General features: G+C 46.7%; 2 protein-coding genes across 2 annotated transcripts in view; one reads left to right on the top strand and one right to left on the bottom strand.

Moving 5' to 3' along the window:
• tg (thyroglobulin) overlaps positions 1 to 22046 on the bottom strand; it is a 475922-nt gene that overhangs the window by 196839 nt on the left and 257037 nt on the right. The gene's annotated exons all lie outside the window — the stretch shown is intronic.
• The window catches only part of LOC119972312 (src-like-adapter), a 53056-nt gene continuing 51747 nt past the window's right edge, over positions 20738 to 22046 (top strand). The window contains 1 exon segment of the mRNA XM_038808816.1: positions 20738 to 20935. The gene's annotated coding sequence lies outside the window, so the exon portion shown is untranslated.

The following is a 22046-nucleotide window of genomic DNA, read 5'->3' on the forward strand; positions in this document are numbered from 1 at the left end:
AGGCGGCCCTCACCACAACCACCTCCCCCAACGCGAACACCAACAAACATGATATCAACTGTTATGCCCAGTGGCACGTCAACTGAAGTTAGTTAAGACAGCTGGTGAATTTGAAATTCAAGTAATAAAAATCTGGAATTGAAAGTAACAGTGACCACAAAACTATCATAAATTGTTGTTTAAAAACTCATCTGCTTCACAAATGCCCTTTAGGGGCAGCACAGTGGCCCAGTGGTTAGCATTGCTGCCTCACGGCGCTGAAGTCCCAGGTTCGATCCCAGCTCTGGGTCACTGTCCGTGTGGAGTTTGCACATTCTTCCCGTGTTTCCGTGGGTTTTGCTCCACACAACCCAAAGATGTGCAGGGTAGGTGGATTGACCACACTAAAAATTGCCCCTTAGTTAGAAAAAATGAATTGGGTACTCGAAATTTAAAAAAACAAACAAAAAAAAAAACAAATGCACTTTCGGGAAGTAAATCTGCCAACCTTACCTGGTCTGGGTTATATGTAAGAAGTCTTACAACACCAGGTTAAAGTCCAACAGGTTTGATTCAAACACGAGCTTTGGAGCGCAGCTCCTTCCTCAGGTGAATGGCGAGGTATGGCATACCTCGCCATTCACCTGAGGAAGGAGCTGCGCTCCGAAAGCTCGTGTTTGAATCAAACCTGTTGGACTTTAACCTGGTGTTGTAAGACTTCTTACTGTGCTCACCCCAGTCCAACGCCGGCATCTCCACATCATGGGTTATATGTGACTCCCAACCAAAGCAAACTGGTTGACTCTTACCCGCGATTTGAAATGGAATACATCAAGCCACTCAGTTCAAGAGCAAATAGGGATGGGCAACAAATGCGGCCCTTCCCAGCAATGCTCACATCCCATAGAAGAATCAATTAAAAAAATTTACAGCGCACAGGTCACGGAATTACACCTTGCATCATCTGATATCTCTGCTTCAATGTTATACTGGACCTTTCAGTTCAGTTCCCGCAACAGCCTCCCAGAACAGGCGCCGGAATGTGGCGACTAGGGGCTTTTCACAGCAACTTCATTTGAAGCCTACTCGTGACAATAAGCGATTTTCATTTTTCATTTTCAGTTACCAATTGAACAGTAGAGATCGACCAAAGTTTGAAAAGTATGAAGCAAAACCTTCACAGAGGATGCCTCTTTGTTTTTCTTCTGTATGGTTTAAGATTGCACTCAAGAATAATCTTGAAACAAAGACTTTGGATCGGAGCATCGGTACATAGGAACAGGCTTACACCGTTCAAACTCTTGAGCCTTCTCTGCCATTCAATTAGGTAATAGTTAATCTGTGTTTGAATTCCAGCTACTCACTTTGGTGCAGTAACCCCTTGCCAAACAATAATCTATCAATCTCAGGTTTGAATTTTTCATCTCCAGTTTTTTTTGGAAGAGTGAGTTCCATTCACTACTTTTGTGTCAATGTATATAATCCATTGTGCACTCATCGTGTTAAAAATCACCTCTCCTGTAACGGCAACAAAGTGTAATAGGATTGGGAAACAGACAACACACCTTTCATCACACAATAGACTAGACACGATTGTGTGCTTCAGGGTTGTCTCCAGCCCACAATTTGGAACTTTTCGACAGATCAACACAAGAAGGCGGGTACACAGCAGTAATCATGAAGGCATCTCTGTTTAGAAGAAACAGGAACAAATGTAGATTACTCCACTTCCCTTTGAAATGAACATTGTTCCACTTGTTTGTTCATGTCGAAAGCTCAGGACATCTTCTGTCTGCCATATTACATGATGTTTATGATTGCAATGATGCACCAGACCACAGGAAACTAGAAACTGTCATAAACATGTCAGAATTCAGAACAGCAGAATTAAAAGTGGTGGTGTTACTTACGACATTTGATGTCGTAATGTGTTATCTGTGTTGGTCTAACATCGAATGCAACTGGATGCAGTAAAACGAGAAACAGGCTTCCGACACAGGAGATGGTCCAACACTGTTTTATTGAACCTGTTGATTGCTGTACATAATCTGCTGTGGGTTGACACTCTATTAACCTAACTGATAACCTCCTACTGGCTTGACCAGACTAGCTCTCTATCACATGGTGATGATGTTCATTGACCTGTGCACTGCGACTATCTCCCTAGCCGTATCCTGTGAGAGAGAGAGAGCCTTAATGCCTTGTGGGCTTTATCGTGGTGGTGTCCTGTCTGGTGATTGATTGTTCTGTGTTGTGTGTGTTCATTGGTTATCCTGTGTGTCAATCACTGCCTGTCTGCATCTCATGATATACATGAGTGGATATTATGACAGTAATGAGATTCACAGATGTCATCAGTAATAACTGACAAATATAGAAAATTAACGAGCAGGGAAAGAGCCTGGGTCAATTGTCCCTGTCTCACAACAAGGCAGCATTACCATTGCGGATAAACATCTCTTTCCTCCTCCGGTTAACGGCCAATAAGGAGAAACAAAACACACTAGAAATTCTATTCCGACCTCCTCGGTAATCAAAGCCATCGCATAAGAGTATATGGACCAAGAGATTTTCCCGAGGCAGAGTAGTCTGGGGTCTTCTGTGGTTGCTCATAATGCTCTTGAGACAAAGGAGGGCAAATCAATGGAGGTTTTGGTTCTGATTGCTACCGTTACAGTCTCAGTCTGTAGGCACAGGATTAGGCTTGACTTTTAGCCAATATTTATTGATCAATCAAATAGTTAACAACTTGGCTGAAGCCCTGACAGCTCTGAGATAGGGTTGCCAACTGTGATCAAATGTATTCCAGGAGGTTCAGTCACATGACTTTTCCCCATGCGCCAACCATTAGTTGGTCAACACATGCCTCCTTTAGACTGACCTCCTACAGCAATTGGAAAGCAAAAAGACTCATTACCCAATTGGATGGTGCTTGACTGTTCGCCAAGCCGTTCCCCCATTTTCACTATTTTTATACCTGGTAAAAAGAAATGTTCAAGGAGAATGGCAAATAATTTTCTCCAGGGTTGCACACAACGGTGTCCTGGAGATTGTTCTTCTATTCCTGGAGACTCCAGGCCTATCTTGGAGAGTTGGCAACCCTACCCTGCACGTATAAAGCTGTCCTCCATCATGACTCAGTCCCTTTCTTTCACAGCTAATTAATTAGTACTTTTAGAAGTGTAGTCACTGCTTGCAGGAAAATGCTACAGCTAATTTATACACAGATCCCATAAATAGCAATCAGATAAACAATCAGTTCATTTGTCTCTTGGAGGTGTTAAATTGAGGGATAGATACTTACTGGGGCATGTGAAGAATTCCCCTGTTAGAACCATTGAAAGTTACAGGACAGAAGGAGGCCATTCGGCCCATCTTGTCAATGCCAGCCTGAGGACACATCTGGCGCCCTTTCTAATCCCACCTTCCTGCACCCAGTCCATAGCCCTGTATCTTACAGCATTTAAGGTGAAGATCCAGGTACCTTTAAAAGAGTTTAGGGTCTCTGCCTCGCAACTCGGACTCCCACTATCCTCTGTGTAAAAAAGTTCTTCCTCATGTTCCCTCTGCACCTTCTGCCACTGAGCTTGAATCTATGTCCTGTTTCTAGAATTCTCCTCCAAAGGAAACAATTTTATCCTGTCCACTCTATCTCTTCCCTTCAGAATTTTGTACACCTCAATTAAGTCACCCCACAGCCTTCTTTGTTCCAAGGAAAATAACCCCCAACCTATCTGATCTCTCCACATAGCTACACTTTTCTAGCCTTGGCAACATTCCTATAAACCTCCTCTCCACATCCTGCCTGTAATGCGGTGACCAGAACTGCACCAATACTCCAGTTGTAACCTCACCAGTGTCTTACACAATCTTGAATAGTACACACAGGATATTTTAGACAAGCAGACAGGGAGAATCATGGTTTGCTATCTCATTGCAGTATCATCGGCAGAGCAGCACTCCCTCATTAATATGCTGATGTACCAACCTGTGATCATGGGCGCGATTTAATGGCCGTGAGCAAGATCGCAACCAGGCTGCTAAATTGCGGAGAGGCCAAAATCGAGAACCGCACCGGGCCCCGATCTGTTTGCAATCAAACCGGCATGCTCCCATTGTCGAAACCAGGATCCCATGGTAACGTGGCGAGAAACCAATAATATAATCACCACTTAATCGGCATACAATTAACGGGACCAAATCCCTATCTAACGGCCCCCCATGATCTAATGGCCTCCCAAGCAGGTGGTCACGTGGGCGCTGATCAGTACTCCTATTTAAAAACGTGAAGCTGATGGACGGGCTGCTGCGGGGACACGAGGTGGTGAGGAGCCATCTTCGCTCCAGAACAATGAGTCCAGGGCACTGGGGTTGCTACCCCAGTGCCAGAAGGGGGATGGACAAGCTACTGGGGGACAAGTCTTGGTCAGGGTGGGCTGCCATCAGTTGGTGGGGAAGTTGCGGAGCAGTGGGGTGGCAACCCATGGCCTGGGCTGCGCTTGCGGAGGGGGGGGGAATGGATGACTGTCTTAGTGCCCGTGGGTCTGCCATGCCAACACCTGGATTGTGCGGTCCTGTTCCGGGGTCAATCCAAGCCCGCCTGCCCCACCGACCACCCATAGCTCCCACTGACTGTGAAGGCCTGTGGCCGTGTGGCTGAATGCTATTGGGAATTACCAATCATAGTTAAATGAGCATTACACAGCTGCTAAGTGGATCCCCGTGGGTAGGTGTGTAATGCAGCATGTGGAAATTATTTCCTTGCATCCCAGTCAGACCATAATGCCTGGACTGTGCCTGAGCACTGCGGGAGGCAACACCTAGGATACACCCACCAACGTCCGAGCATGTAGGGGCTGGACCCCAGCACCGGGGACATTTTCGTGAGCAGAGGGTGGGTGTGTCCACCGGGGAGGGGACCAGCACCTGGTCTAGGTAACGGTACGGGCGGATGTCTGGGGTTCACTGAGCAGAGGCCCCCGGTGTGGCCAGGGGTGCCTTGTCTGGGTGTGCCAGGTGTGGCACCTATACCATGTCCTTACAGACTTGGCACCTCGGGGAGGGCACCCACTCCAAGTGGATGTGAACGTCACAACAGCCTTGAACATGTATGCCTCAGGAGCATTCCAGGGCTCGAGTGGGGTCTTGTGTGACGTCTCACCAACTGCAGCCCAAAAGTGCATCCGTGAAGTCACAGATGCCATATCTGCCCGGGCAGACAAATATATAAACTTTGATATTGACCAGGCCCAACAAAATGCCCAGGCAGCAGGATTCTCCGTCCTCAACAGGATGCCCCAGGTCCAGGGGCTAATAGATGGCATGCATGTCGCCTTGAGTGCACTGGGGCATCAGGCAGTGCCCGACATCAATAGCAAGGGTTTCCACCCCCTGAACATCCAGCTCTAGTGCGACCACCACGCGAAGATGTGTGCACGCTTTCAAGGGTGTGTGCACAACACCTATGTCCTGGGGCAGTCGGACATCCCCTGCCTCTTCAAGGACATCCCCAAGATGGCCGGTTGGCGCTTGGGGAATAAGGCGTACCCATTGAGGACCTGGCTAATCATGCCAGTACAGAGGATGGTGACCGATGCAGCCACCCGATACAACAAGGCCCATTTGGCCACCCAGTCTGTCATTGAGTGGTGTATCGGACTTCCAAAATGCAGTTCCAATGCCTTGACCGCTCTGGTGGTGTACTGCAGTACGTCCCCTGGAAGGTTACCCGCTTTGTGCTAGTCTGCTATGTCCTCCACAACCTAGCACAGCAGCGGGGTGGCGGGCTGGAAGTGGAGGGGGAGGAATATGTGGGCACCGAGGAGGAAAAGGACAAGGTCATGCTGCGTATCACCTCATAAAAGTCCAACAGGTATAGGGTGATGTCCCCCAGCAACTGGGACATGCTGTTCAGGCGCTCAGCCATGGCTGTCACAGACTGAGCCAAGCCTTGGATGCCGCCACTAATGCTGCCCTCGTTGTGCATCAGGCTCTCCACTGTGTTCAGCCTCAGCAGCTGTGGGGTGTTCAGCACAACGTGCGCCGGGGGCCTGACCACAACTATTGCCCACTGAGGTGTGTGTCTCTGCGCTGGTGGAGGGTGGGGTTGATAGCTGTGCCACAATAACACTGGCTTCCAAGGAGCTCCCCTCCAACGTATTCTCTTTGGAGGCAGGGTGGGGGACCATCGCAGATGGGCCAACACCATCAGCTGCAGGTCCTGTGGGAGAATGGACATGTGGTCAGTGGGAGGGATAGGTCAGTCTGTATGGCATTAACAATTCACATTTGACAGGTCAACTGGTGGGGGCCGATGGATCCTCACCTCTGCACTGTGCGCCAACCTTTACAGTGGTCACTAATTTATCATCGGCCATCCCACAACCTCCAGGGCCCATTTCTCATTGGGGGTGAGAATTTTGATGTCAGGCACCCCGCCACCCCTCTGGGCCCTCTGCCATCAGTTGTGGGCCAGCTTCTCCTGTGAGGACACAGAGGGGGCATCATTAGCAGCACATCTCGTTCATCGCAGGGCTGGGGGAGGGTGCTTTGGGGGGGGGGGGGGAATAGTCAGTATGGGGGGGTAAATGGGGTGGTGTAGGCAGTGCAGCTGACCATGGGTGGGCTGGGGCATGGAGCGGTGCTGGGCGGGGGTGGTGCCAATCCATTCTCTTGGGGGGAGGATGCAGTTGGCGGTCCAGTGCAAACTCAACTGAGCGGCCTGGTGGAGGTTGTTGACCTTCTTACAGCACTGGATGGCGGTCCTCTTGGTCACTCTCCCTGAACTAACTATCGCTGCCACTTCCTCTCGAATGGCACTGGCTGCCCTGTGGCTGATCCTCTGAGACCCTCCGGGGAACAGAGCATCCAGTCTGGCCTCGACTGTTTCAAGTAGTTTGCCCGGGTCTGCATCCCCAAATCGTGGGCTTCTTCTCCTCGGAGGCATGGCTGCGAGCTGAGTGGGGTCGATTGTGCAGGATCGGTTTAAGTGCTGCTCTCGCTTGTTAGCGGGGGGCTGGCGACTACGATCCCAACGAATCAGCTCATGACAGTTCCCGCCCGCTACCATATTTAGAAACATTTCTGTTAAATCGCGCCCTGTTCTTATATTTTGTAACGGGGTCTGAACGCACAATCTTCTCATTCAGAGGCAAGTGTAGTACCAATGAGTCCAGCATGGCCATTTCGAGAAGAGTATGGAGCAAATCTAGCACCTATTACATCATCCCTGTGTTTAAAATAACTTGTTCTCACAAACTGCCAGGATTGGAAACACCAGCATTTATTATCTACCCTTGGTTTCCATTGAGAAAGCCTTACTGAGCTGCATCTTTATGGCTGTGGTTCAAGAGGAAAGCCCACCACCATCTTCGCAAGGACAACTAAGCATGGGCAGTTAAATGTTCGCATTGCCAGTAAAACTCACAAACCAGGAATTAATTGAAAAGTATCGCAGCAGGAAAGGAGAGGTAGGAAAAGCAAAAATGAACGCTGCTTGTGCTGGTTAGATTTAGCTCACTGTGACTACATGGCTGTTGTGTGGGTTGCTGCCTCATGCTGGCTTGCACATTATCCTTCTCTTTTTTCAGTAAAAGCCACAGAGAGGAACCATTCGGAGACCGTTTCGTCAGTGCAACTGCTTAAATATGGCATTACCACATACGGTGTTGGATTGGTTTAAATGAGCCACATTTAACAGGTATTGCAGAGGTGGCCCAATCACCTCATTTGCCATCCCAGGCACAGCTGTTCAGACGAGGGACAAGCTTCCTTACATGCAGGGACGTTGCCTTGTGTTGCTGATCACCCTTGACTGCAGCTGAGAGAGGCAAGAAAACGCGAAAGGTGAGTCAGCCTCTGCAGATTGTTCTAGCACATTCTGCATCGACCAATATGGAGTGCCAATAACGAGTGCCAAGAATACTGGTGACCTGTCCGTTGATGCAGGTGTGAATTACATTTAGAAAGGATACTAGAAGAAACTTCTTTAGCCTGGAGAGATAAATGCTTAGAATGCTCTACCAAGCAAGGGAAGAAAAGCAGATGAGTCTATCAAAAGTACAATTTACCTTACCGTATATCATGGGAGAGAGAGAGAGAGAGAGAGATTTTTTGTGGTGATTAGTATCATCCTCATTCCTGACCTTTGTCATTTGGTGAGTGGTGTTTGCCATGTTCCAGTCTCGGCAAAGCTCCTTTAATTGTGTCCATTTTGATTTGTATACACCTTTGCCCTGAAATATTATTTCTTGTTAAAGGTGCTGCACAAATGTAAGTTGTTGTTGTATAAAGGCTGCACAGATATCACGTTATTACATTTAGAAGGGATTCAGAGGAAATACATGTTTGAAATCTGCGAAGGGAGGAACATATCCTGAGCGAATCCCAAATTCTCATGGCTCAATGAATAAATGAAAAAATGAATTTGGGGGCAGCATGGTAGCATGGTGGTTAGCATAAATGCTTCACAGCTCCAGGGTCCCAGGTTCGATACCCGGCTGGGTCACTGTCTGTGTGGAGTCTGCACGTCCTCCCCGTGTGTGCGTGGGTTTCCTCCGGGTGCTCCGGTTTCCTCCCACAGTCCAAAGATGTGCGGGTTAGGTGGATTGGCCATACTAAATTGCCCTTAGTGTCCTAATAGTAAGGTAAAGGGGTGAGTTGTTGGGTTATGGGTATAGGGTGGATACGTGGGTTTGAGTAGGGTGATCATTGCTCGGCACAACATCGAGGGCCGAAGGGCCTGTTCTGTGCTGTACTGTTCTATGTAAATGCACTATGTGACATTGTGCCACAGACACTCAGGCTAAAAATAGGAAAGAAAAATCAGCCTGGATCCTCATTTCACTGACCCCTTCTGGAAAGTGACAAAAATGGATTTTATGCCATGCTGAATTTTTAACATGTATCTCTGGTGACACGTAATAGCATGCAAGCTGTTGAAACTATATAATCTGACAAGGTATTTCTTGAAGAAGAACTAATGAGCTCAAATATCAGACATTGCTGGCTATGGTAGCTGATACAGTATTAAGTATCAAAAAAGCACTTTAAGATTGTTGTGTTCTGCTGCTTCGGATAACACAGGCTGCTACTTGATGCAGTCTTAACTAAAAGATGCTCCAGACTCTGAAATGAGTTCAACGTGATTATTGAGCTATTAACATAGTTCTCAAATGAGTTCAACTCTCTGCCAATCTAACTGCAGTAACTCAGTCTAACTGTACCAGCTTGCTCTAAGCCACGTGCTGCGGTGTGATGCTGCTGATCAACCCTGTCTAACTCTCAATATGTCTGTCTGTGGAAAGAGGCAGGGTGTGAGTGCCTCATCCCTTTTATAGTGTTTATGTCATGCCCCCTTGTGGTGATGCCACCTCTGAGTGTCCTGACTGCCCATTGGTTGTGTCCTATTCTGAGTGTTCATTGGTTGCATGTTTGCATATCATGACAAAGATGTTACATACTTAAAAACAGAGAGCCATTGCAGACAATCATAGACTTCCTTGCCACTGTCAAAGGTAAGAGAATGTAGAGCCTTCATATTTGTGTATTCTGGGCCTACATGGTTACCAATTTGGATAGATCATCAAACTGTTTTCATTTTGACTGACAGCTAATCGTCACCAATTATTATATATTATAGAAAGCTTAATTGCTTTCTTCAATGGTCAGTTTTCAGTTAACTACTCCACAAGAAAATTATATTCCGTTTGACTCCATTGCAGATGCTATATGAACGAACGTTGTTGTAATTGTTTCCTGGCTGGGTCAGTTTAAAGGAACAGCAATTTTTACAACATAAAAAATGATCCACTGTTTCAAATTCTATTGTCTGAATCAGGCTTCTGTTCCCATCAAAGCATTGCAGACGTATCAAAATCACAAAGCGCATCTTAATTGCAACCGTTATAGCATATCCCTCATACTTCTTGACTTTTCTGCAGCCTTTGACATGTTTGAACACACTATCCTCCTCCAATGCCCAGCTGGGTAGGAATTCCTTCCCTCGGTTCCATTCTGATCAATCATGTTATAGCCAGAGAATCGTTCGCAACATCGTCTCTTCTTGCTCCTGCACCGTCATATTTGCTGTCCCCTTTCTATTTCTCATCTTTCATCCAAAAATATGTCAGGACCGACATGAAAACTACTAACATTCATCTCTATCTAACTACTCACTCTCGTGAAATCTTCACTGTTTCTGGTTGGTCACATTACTCCCCCCAATTCCAGACCTGGAGGAGCATACATTTCCTCCAACTAAGCATTGTGAAGATGAAAGCCACTGTCTTCAATCCCTGCCATAAGCTCTGACAACATTTGTGGAGAGGGAAGGGAGCTAATGTTTCGAGTCTGGATGACTCTTTGTCAAAGCTAGAGGGAAGTGGCAATGGGGTCAGATTTATACTGTAGTGGAGGGGCATGGAACAGGGGCTGGATAGGGGGCCAGCAATAGGTGGAGATTGACAAAACAAATGTAACTGGCTGATTAAGGCAAAGAGGGGTGCTGATAGTGGCACATAAAGAGATTAGAATGTGTGAATGGCAGAACAAAGGTGAGCAGTGTGTGAAAGGGGAACTAGGAATAGTTGGTCCAAGTGGTGTAGGGGGGAGGGGAAACAATGGTGAGGGAAAAACAGATCAATGGAAGAAATTAAAATACATTGATAGAAATAAAAATGGGGTGAAGGTGGAGGAGAGAGTTCACAGACTGAAGTTGTTGAACTCAATGTTAAGTCTGGAAGGCTGCAATGTGACCTTATCTCCTCGAAGGAACAAATGGCTTCCTCCTGCTTCTACTTTCTTTGTATGTTTCTATGTAAATGCTTCTAAAGCACACGAGTAGCTAAAGTGAGTGTTGGTCCCTTAGATAGATGGCTCAATCTAATCAAATTAAGAAGTCTTACAACACCAGGTTAAAGTCCAACATGTTCGTTTCAAACACTAGATTTCGGAGCACTGCTCCTTCCTCAGGTGAATTTCTTACTGTGCTCACCCCAGTCCAACGCCGGCATCTCCACATCATGGCTAATCAAATTAAAACAGAGTGCAATTCTGGGCAGGATTAGCAGAGTTGTTCCCAGTGCAACAAGTGTCAGGAACAACCCCACTTTCTATCAGCATTCTGTCTTGTTTTTGTGCCCTGCCCCCCATCTCTAGGTGACAAATAGCCTCATTTCCATTGAGCGAAGCTCCTCAGTTCAGGAAGGGATTGGGACGCCATTTTAAAATGCCGCCCCAATCTCAGAACCCCCCCAAAGCAACACCCAGCCAACCACCCCCCCTCCCCCACAAGGCTCGACTCACCTGCCTGGGGGTCCCTGGGCCCACCTCACCCCACCACATATGAGAAAGGCACCCCTGGGTTTGATCCCCACAGCGGGGTAGATTCAGAAAGAATGAACTGAAGGCAGCACTTCCTCTGCCAGCCAGGTAGTGCCAAGGTGTCTGGCAGCACCAATAGTGACAGGAGATGTCCCCAGGTACCAGTCCACCTGGTCCTCCTTTGTGGGGTCGAGTACTGAACGGGGCCCGGCTAGAGTCCCCCGGGCGAGGCCAGTAGATGCCGGGTGGCCATTTGATCTGGCGAAGGCACAGATAAGTCAGATTCTAAGCTGACTTCACTCTGCGAGGCTGAATACTGCCTATTGTGAGCACGATCCAGATTGCAACATCTCACAAGATCTGGTTAGATCTCACGAGGCACAATGGCTGTCGGGAAGCCTGGGGAGGCCGCTCCCAGAATTTACTGGCCACATCGTTACCCCATTTGAGCCCAACGCAGCCCATAGATCATGCCCAGAGAGACTAGAGAATTAGGAATGGGAAACAAGGAAACGGCAGAGCCTTTGAACCACTATTTAGAATTTGCCTTTGCAGTAGAAGACACAGAAAGCATTCCAAAGATGGTATAAAAGTAGGGAATAAAAGGGATAGAGGAACATAAAACTATCACAATCACTAGAGGAAAAAGTACCAGGAAAACTAATGACACTAAAGGCGGGCAAGTTCCCTGGCCCCAGTGGCCTGCATGCTCATGGTGTTGCAGCATGGACGCATATTATCATGGATAGAGGATTAACTAATTAACAGGAAGCAGAGAGTCAAAATAAATGTTTCATTTTCAGGTTGGCGAACTGCAAGTAGTGGAGTGCCACGTGATCAGTGCTGTGGCCTCAATTATTTACAATCTCTATTGATGACTTGGATGAAGGGACATACTGTGTTGCAGTCAGATTTTCTGATGGTACAAAGATAGGAGGAAAGCAAGTTATGAAGCTGATACAAAGAGTTTGCAAAGGACCACACAGGGGTTAAGCGGGTGTGCAAAACCTTTGTGAGGTAAAGTATAATGTTATCAGGAAGAATAGAACAGCAGAATATTATTTCAATGAAGAGAGACTGCAGAATGCTGGGGTTCTGAGGGACCTGGGTATCCTTGTATACGAATCACAAAAGGTCATACAGGTACAACAAATAACGAGTATTGTGAGCAGTTTTGGGCCTCGTATCTAAGGAAGGATGTGCTGGCCTTAGAAGTTCACAAGAATGATCACTGGAATTAAAAGCTTGTCGTGTGAGGAACAGTTGAGGACTCTGGGTCTGTACTCGTAGGAATTTAGAAGGATGAGGGGGGATGTTATTGAAACTTGCAGGATACTGCGAGGCCTGGATAGAGTCGACTTGGAGAGGACATTTCCACTTGTAGGAAAAACTAGAACCAGAGGACACAATCTCAGACTAAGGGACGATCCTTTAAAACAGAGATGAGGAGGAATTCTTTCAGACAGAGGCTGGTGAATCTGTGTAACTCTGCGGAGGCCAGACAGAGATAGATAGGTTGTTGATTAATAAGGGGATCAGGGGTTATGGGGAAAAGGCAGGAGAATAGGGATGAGAAAAATATCAGCCATGATTGAATGGCAGAGCACACTCGAAGGGCCAAGGGGCCTAATTCTGCTCCTATGTCTTATCGTCTTATAGGATGGCAAGTAGAATATTTGCTTTTATTGCAAGGGGATAGATATAAAAGTGGGGAAGCATTGTAACAGTAATACAGTGCATTGGTGAGATGACGACTTGTGTTCTGTGTATAGTTTTGGCCTCCTTACTTAAAGTGGTGGGGGGGACAAAACTCCATTGGAAGCTTTTCAGAAAAGGTTCACTGGGCTGATTTCTCAGATGAAGGGGTTACCAGATGAGGAAAGTTGATAACGTTGGGCCTCCACTCACTGGAGTTTAAAAGAATGGGAGGTGATCTTATTGAAACATATAAGGTTCCGAGGGGGTTTGACAGGGTAGGTGAACAAAGAACAAAGAAAAGTACACACAGGAACAGGCCCTTCGGCCCTCCAAGCCGGCCCCAACCATGCTGCCCATCGAAACTAAAATCTTCTACACTTCCGAGGTCCGTATCCCTCTATTCCCATCCTATTCATGTATTTGTCAAGATGCCCCTTAAATGTCACTATCGTCACTGTTTCCACCACATCACCCGACAGCGATTTCCAGGCACCCACTACCCTCTGTGTAAAAACTTACCTCGTACATCTCCTCTAAACCTTGCCCCTTGCACCTTAAACCTATGCCCCCTAATAATTGACCCCTCCACCTTGAGAAAAAGTCTCTGACTATCCACTCTGTCTATGCCCCTCATGATTCTGCAGACCTCTATCAGGTCGCCCCTCAACCTCCTTCCTTCCAGTGAGAACAAACCAAGTTTATTCTACCTCTCCTCGTAGCTAATGCCCTCCCTACCGGGCAACCTCCTGGTAAATCTCTTCTACACCCTCTCTAAAGCCTCCACATCCTTCTGGTAGTGTGGCGACCAGAATTGAACACTATACTCCAAGTGTGGCCTAACTAAGGTTCTGTGCAGCTGCAACATGACTTGCCAATTTTATACTCAATGCCCCAGCCAATGAAGGCAAGCATGCCGTCTGTCTTCTTGACTACCTTCTCCACCTGGGTTTTATATTGAATTAAATTCCATTAGCTGCCATGGTGGGATCTGAACACATTTCCTGCAGCACTAGCCTGGGCCTCTGAATTACTAGTCCAGTGACATTATTATTATAGAATCATAGAATTTTTACGGGCCAGGGTTTAGAGAACCCCAAAGTATCATGGAGTTCACCTGACCCACAACTTTTAATAGATTGTGGTATGGGGAGCACACGGCCCACTCTACAGGTGTGGTACAGCAGAAATCGAAAAGTATTTTTAAAAGCAAAACAATGTTTATTCTATGAACTCAAGTTAACCTTTTTTAAAACATGCAGTGAACATCTTAGCAACCATCAATTCAAATACAACCCCAAAGAATACAACACTAAGTAATCCTTCCTAACTTCCCAAACAACATCCAGAAGACAAAAGAAACACCTTTTTACAGAAGCACATTAGCTTTACATTCACTACTGAGAACATTTATAATTCTGAATTCACCAAATGATCAAGAGATAGTCTTTTCATGGGAGAGTGAACAGCAGTACACCTGCTATGTCTGGCTTTAGCTCCAACAGTGAAAACGAAACTAAAACACACCCTGCAGCAAACAGCCTAAAATGAAAGTAAAAAGCTGACAGACAGCCCCGCTCCACCCACACTCTGAAATCACTGATAAACACCCATTTCTTAAAGGGACATTTCTTAAACACCCATTGGTGGTTTTCAAATGTAAATTGGATAGTTTGCTGAAGATAAAAAGAAATTGCAGGGCTATGGGGGAAAAGGCAGGGGGGTGGGACTAGCTGAGTAGTTCTTACGGAGATCAGGCATGAAGACAACTGGAGAATTTGCTGTGCTTCTGTGCTGTGGCCATTCTATCATTTGATGAATCTATGGTTTGATCACGATAATTGTGGGAATCCTGTCAATTGGTCTCACTTAAATCTTTCACCATGCTGCAATAAAGTAAATTCCTCGCATCTTTAAATAACACTGCGAAATTAGGCTAGGAACGCATGAGTCTGTAAACTATTCCTGACAACATCACGGTTCAGTGAGCTTTGACAAAGAACCATCCAGACTCAAAACATTAGCTCCCTTCTCTCTCCCCAGATGCTGTCAGACCTGCTGCGATTGTCCAGTATTTTCTGCTTTTGTTTCAGATTCCAGCATCCACAGTAATTTGCCTCTATCTTATGGTTCAGTGAGGACTCTGTAGTAAAATTGGAGGGAAGGAGAGTCATATTTTTACGGGAAGTGTTTCTTAAATTAAATTACTGACCTGCTTTGAACCTGTTAAACACGTAAATTTGGTGACACTGCTATTGGTACTGATTTAGTCAATAGCTGCTTGTAATGAATGATTTCTCTGGTTTCCGGCACCAAAATCGCGTTTGGCGATTGGCTGGAGAATCTGTTTTTACGCCGAAATCAGGGGCAGCGCCGTCTTTCGGATGCTCCACCCCCTCAAAAGCGGCATCATCACTGAGTACTTCGCAAGATGTTGGGAAGGCCTCAGGACGTCACCTGAGGCCTTCCCCCGATACTCTGCGCCCGATGGACCAACGTCCCGACAGCTTTGGGGTGCGTGTGCTCACAGTTTTCGGGGACCTTGCGTAGCGCCTGCGGACCGTGTCCAGCGCCGCCACAATTGGTGGGGGGCGGGGGAGAGGAGTTGTTCCGCTGGTCGGGGGGGGGGGGCTTCGGCAGGGGCTGGGGGTACTAGTGGGGTGTTGTCAGGGGGTGGCGAACGGGGTTACAGGGGGGCACTATCCGGCAGGCAGGCCAGCGCAATGTTGTACGGCGCGATCACTGCAGGTCACCGCTGTGCGCATGTACGGCCACGGACCTGGCAATTCTCCGTCCGTATCTGCAGTTAAAGCCGTGTGGCGCAGCTGCTGGCCCCCACCGGGCAACGCATTGGTGCGGGGGCAGCACCGACGTTTTGGTCGTAAGGCTAGACACATGTTCCGGTCATAGCCTCAAACTCAGAGAATCCAGCCCGATATCTTTAACACTCTTTGGATATGTATGATTAACAGGCAAACTTTAAATACATTGAAAACAATTGAGTTGACATGCACCAGAACGCGAGTGGAATTCTATAATTTTGCTTGGCAGAAGTACTGCAATGGTTTGCTGTTGTCTTCTGCAGTATGATTTGACCTGCTCTTACCACCTGCCTTGAGGCACATTGGAAGGATTTACACGCTGTTTTGCCATGTCGTCCATGCAACTTCCATGGTCCACAGTGTGAATTGAACCCAGAGCTAGGGACATTGCCACTGTGCTGCAGGACCATCCCCGATCACTGAAATAGTCCTCAGAATGTTACTCTTTGTCATGACCTGTTTTCTTAAAAGCAGCATTGAAACACTAGAATCGTGGGTGTGGGTTGGGTGGGAGGGTGGGGAACTGGACAAAGGTGAAAGAAATTGAGGTGAAATTGGTTCGACTGGGCAGGAATAGACTCAAACAATGGGGGAGATTTTGGGCCTTCTCTTTCCGTCAATGAGAAAGTCGGCATGGCTTGAAAGCCGGAAAATAAATAAGGGTCCTTTCCAACGTGATTGGCCTTTGGAACCCCCCTCCCTAGTGGGATAGTACGAGTCGCACGAAGCGAGTCCGGGAAACCCATTTTAAAACATTACCGTGTCATTAGCGAGCGCTCACTCCAGACCCTCACAAAATCTTGACCCGGCCCAGCATGACATCACATCAGGGTCATTTCCACCATGTCTGTTCAGGCATGCCGGGGGAGCGGGGGGGGGGGGGGGGGGGGGGGGGGCTGGAGCGGGGGAGAGCCCAGAGTTCGCCGAAAAATCCGTGATTTACTCCATTTTTCCTGCCAGGACTGACACTTTGTTGATTTTTGGTATGATTCCACCCAATGTGCCTAAAACGGCAGCGTCCTATTTGTGGGTGTTAGGAAGGAATTAGAAGTGGACAGTTTGGGGTTGGGTGACTGTGAGGTTGAAAGTTGTGGAGATGAGCCAATGGCAGCCTTGGAAACGATGGCGGTGCTCGGCGATGGGGTCAGGGGGAAGAGAGTTGGTGCTTGAGAACACTGCCCTAAACCAATCACATTAATATTTCATTCTGAGATCAGCTTATTTAGCACATGTTGGGAAAGGAGGTTGAACATTGGAAAGTGATGGTTTGTACAAGTCAGGCAAATGCATTTGCCCAGCAGACCTTGTAGGGTTAATAAAATATTTCTCTATCTGCATGCATTCATCTTTGTACCAGCCACAAGTGTCCTTGTGATATAATCTATATAGCGTACTTTTACTCTTTTTATCGCCACAGTGCAGAAAGAGGGCATGTGGCTCATCGGGTCTGCACTGACCCTTTGAAAGACCATCCAATTCCTGCAGCTAAGTTGCACCCTGCACCCTAAGGGTCAAGTTAGCATGTCCAATCCACCTAACCAACACATTTTTGGACTGTGGGAGGAAACCCACACAGACACGGGAAGAACGTGCAAACTCCACACTGACAGTCACACAAGGTCGGAATCGAACCTGGGTCCTTGGCGCTGTGAGGCAACAGAGCTAACCACTATATCATGTGCCGCCCAGGCACATTCACATAAATGTTTCCAATGTAGCTGCTCAATGTTGTCTGCAGACTGATTGTGTATGTACAAAGTTTATATAGCACAGATCTTGTGATGTGGTTTTGACTCTAATTATCACCAAGTGATACAATTCTATCCCTAACATTTAATGATATTATCAGATGGGGTGATGCCAACAAATAGCAACATCAACTGCACATATTAATTAGAAGAACCAAAAAATATATAGTGGCAGAAAGGGACAGGCAAGATTCCTCATAAAAACATGGTGAACTTTCCCTTCGGTTAAATAACACACACAGCTGCTGTGGCTTGATCTTCAATGTGTATTTAAAGTATATTTTTACACAAATTATTGGCTATTCGGTCTGGATTCGACTGTAGTCAGGGAGTGAAGGGGTGGGGCTTCATATGTGGTAGCTAGCTGCTTTAGACTGGTTGACACAAACATACAAAACATCAAAGACAGATACAAATAGATTAAATAAAAACAGAAAATGCTGAAAATTCCCAATGGTCCAGCAGCCCGCATGGAGGGAGAAACAGAGTTAACATTTTGAGCCCAATGTGACTCTTCGGTGGAACTAGTTTTGAGGAGGCGTTCGATAATGGTAATTAAATCAATTAATGGTCATTCAAGTGCCTCAACCTGTCCCCACTGCTATTTTAGCCATGGCAGAGGAAGGCCCATGCCAGGTAGCTAGCCCAGCAGCTTTGACTGGTCAAGCTGGTGTCAGACAATTGTTATGGGGGATGGAGACTCCTGCACCTATAAACCTTAGAGGCCATACCACTCTACCTTCCCCTCCTTTGGCCATTTCTCTTGGCCTCTCACACCCACCCCCCTCCTCTTCCTTTGGCCTATCAACCAGGCCTCACTAATACCCAGGATGTACCTGATGTTTGGCCTCCGCTACCTCCTCTTCTTCGGGGACTGGCTGCAGTCCCAGCATTGGCCACTTCTCGAACCCAGCACTGTTGGGACTGCAGGAGTGCAGCTAATCCTGCTAACAGCTCTCTGAGGCGGGGCTTCCTCGCCAGATAGGGTGGAGGTCTCGCCTTAGCCAATGAATGCATTGCTGATAGTTAAATGGCCGCCGATGCGCTGCAACAGCCCGCCAAGCCTCCTTCAGCACCATCCCGTTGTGGAACAATATCGCTGTTCCATCACTGTCATTGGTTCAAAATTCTGGCACGCTCTAATGGAACTGTTGAGGTACCTGCACCAGCTGCCTTCTCAAACCACTGCAGTCAATATGCTGTAGGGTGTTGTCAAATTAGGGATGGGAAATAAATGTTGGCATTGCCAGTGACGTCCACATTCCAAGAACAAAACAATAAATAAAAGCGGTATCACCATTAGTGCTGGTAGAACAAAGAACAAAGACAAAGAACAAAGAACATTACAGCACAGGAACAGGCCCTTCGGCCCTCCCAGTCTGTGCTGATCCAGATCCTTTATCTAAACCTGCCACCTATTTTCCAAAGATCTACATCCCTCTGTTCCCCGCCCGTTCATATATCTGTCTAGATGCATCTTAAATGATGCTATCGTGTCCGCCTCTACCACCTCCGCTGGCAAAGCATTCCAGGCACCCACCACCCTCTGCGCAAAAATCTTTCCACGCACATCACCCTTAAACTTTCCCCTTCTCACCTTGAAATCGTGACCCCTTGTAATTAACACCCCCACTCTTGGAAAAAGCTTGTTGCTATCCACCCTGTCAATACCTCTCATAATTTTGTAGACCTCAATGAGGTCCCCCCTCAACCTCCGTCTTTCCAACGAAAACAATCCTCATCTACTCAACCTTTCTTCATAGCTAGCACCCTCCATATCAGGCAACATCCTGGTGAACCTCCTCTGCACCCTCTCTAAAGCATCCACATCCTTCTGGTAATGTGGCGACCAGAACTGCACACAGTATTCCAAATGTTGCCTAACCAAAGTCCTATACAACTGTAACATGACCTGCCGACTCTTGTACTCAATACCCCGTCCGATGAAGGCACACATGCTGTATGCCTTCTTCACCACTCTATCGACCTGCGTTGCCACCTTCAGGGTACAATGGATCTGAACTCCCAGATCTCTCTGTACATCAATTTTCCCCGGGACTCTTCCATTGACATATAGTCCGCTCTTGAATTAGATCTTCCAAAATGCATCACCTCGCATTTGTCTGGATTAAACTCCATCTGCCATTTCTCTGCCCAACTCTCCAATCTATCTATATTTTGCTGTATTCTCTGACAGTCCTCCTCGCTATCTGCAACTCCACCAATCTTGGTATCATCTGCAAACTTGCTAATCAGACCACCTATACCTTTGTCCAGATCATTTATATTTATCACAAACAATAGTGGTCCGAGCACGGATCCCTGTGGAACACCACTAGTCACCTTTCTCCATTTTGAGACACTCCCTTCCACCACTACTCTCTGTCTCCTGTTGCCCAGCCAGTTCTTTTATCCATCTAGCTGGTACACCCTGAACCCCACACAACTTCACTTTTTCCGTGCCAGTGACGTCCACATGCCAAGAACAAAATATTAAACAAAAGCAGTATCACCATTAGTGCTGGTAGAAGTGTAGAAATGTAGTGTGGAGATGTTTATCAATGCTTTTGGCATATTAGAGCATAACATATATTCTCTCTTAACTTGGAAACTGGGTTAGCATGGTACATACAGTAACCAGAAATCCTGGAACTCTCTCCCTAACAGCACCCTGGGTGTACCTACACCTCAGGACTGCAGCGGTTCAAGGCGGCAGCTCACCACCACCTTCTCAAGGGCAACTAGGGATGGGCAAAAAAAGATGCTGGTCGAACCAGTGACTCCCACATCCTGTAAAATGAGTTTTAAGAAATAAATAAATAAACAACCCAATATATAATTAATCATAACAAAACTGCTTCATTTTTGTCACACACAGACCCGACCGTTAAGACAAAGCTACCTAGAGGCATTGACACACACACACGCACAATTACGCACAGAGGCATTAAGAAATCCTGACATGCATGCAGGCAGCAAGACACTTAAAAGAAGTTACAAGCTTACGTGGATATTTTTAGCGGGGTAACCAAACTCAAATAGACCTCAAACCGAAAAAAAATGAAGGAAAAGCAGAAACCGCACCAAGTGTTGCTGCCATCTGTAACAGGAAGCATGTGGAAAACAGAGCAACCAAAACTCATTCTGACATCACAATTTCAAAAAAAACAAGCGCTGTTGATCGGCAGTTCACACTGGCTGCCGCCCCAAATTCCGCTCAGCGCAAACAGCTCACGAGAACAACAAGGATCACATCTGCCGCTCCACTTTACTTTGGGAGGTTTGGCTGCACCTCCTAGCATGATGATTGCCCCTCGAACGGATTGCAATTCACCTATAATGTCATAAGGAAGGCGTGTTGTTCCAAAGGTAGATATTTCTCCTTTTTTTTTGGTAATTTGCTGACAGGGAGCTTTATTTCTATTGTCAAATACAGACAAGTAGGGTTGTGCTGTACAGCCTTCAAACTTGATCTGTTTTCAAATCGTTCTATGGCTTCCCTGTTTCTGTTACCTCCTCCAGCCCAATAACCCTCCAACGTATCTGTGCTCCTCTAATTCTAGCCTCTTACACATCCTTGATTTTAATCATTCAACAGCCTTGGTCCTAAATTCCGGAATTCCTTCTCTAAAATTTCTACTCTCTACCCTTCTGTCCTACTTTAAGATGCTCCTCTAAACCTCTCTTTGACCAGTCTTTTGGCCACCAACCTTGATATCTCCCTTCTGTGGCTTGGGGCCACAAATGCTTTCATTGATAACTCTTTTGTGAGCTACCTTGGGATGTTCTGCTACATTAAAGATGGTTTGTAAATGCAAGTTGTTGTTGTTGATTCTCTCCTCGTCTCCTGAAGGCACCGACTCCTGCTGGGGTCCAGTGGTGCCAGTATTACCTCGGGGTATTATCTCGCTCAACTGAGCTCAGACGAGTACGTGCAAGCTGCCAGCCCTCTAGGCCATACAAATGTGTATCTAAATGTTTTTGTTTGGTTACCTTTGGAGTTGTAGGAAAACTGTTACAGAATATTCCCAGGAGGAGACAACACTTGGTGAAGTGGATGGCAAGGCTGGGGCTCAATTGTTTTACATTATCCTATTTCTGTTGTTATAACCTCCTCATTATGCTGGTTTACAGGCTGGCAGGTAGTGCTTTTGTAACAAGGCTTGTCAATTGTTAATTATTTTAAATTTAAAAAACAATTTTTTGTGCAAGGCAGATAAGTAAGTGTATTTACATGGGTGGAAATCACTCCGCAGTATTTGTAACAAATGGGTGGCACAGTGGTTAGCACTATTGCTCTACAGCACCAGGGTCCCAGGTTCGATTGCCACTTGGGTCACTGTCTGTGCGGAGTCTGCACGTTCACCCCGTGTCCGTGCGGAGTCTGCACATTCTGCCAGTGTCTGCGCGGGTTTCATCCGGGTGCTCCGGTTTCCTCCCACAAGTCCCAAAAGGCATGCTCTAAGGCAATTTGGACATT

This window comes from Scyliorhinus canicula, chromosome 10, assembly GCF_902713615.1.
Source record: "Scyliorhinus canicula chromosome 10, sScyCan1.1, whole genome shotgun sequence".
NCBI lineage: Eukaryota > Metazoa > Chordata > Chondrichthyes > Carcharhiniformes > Scyliorhinidae > Scyliorhinus > Scyliorhinus canicula.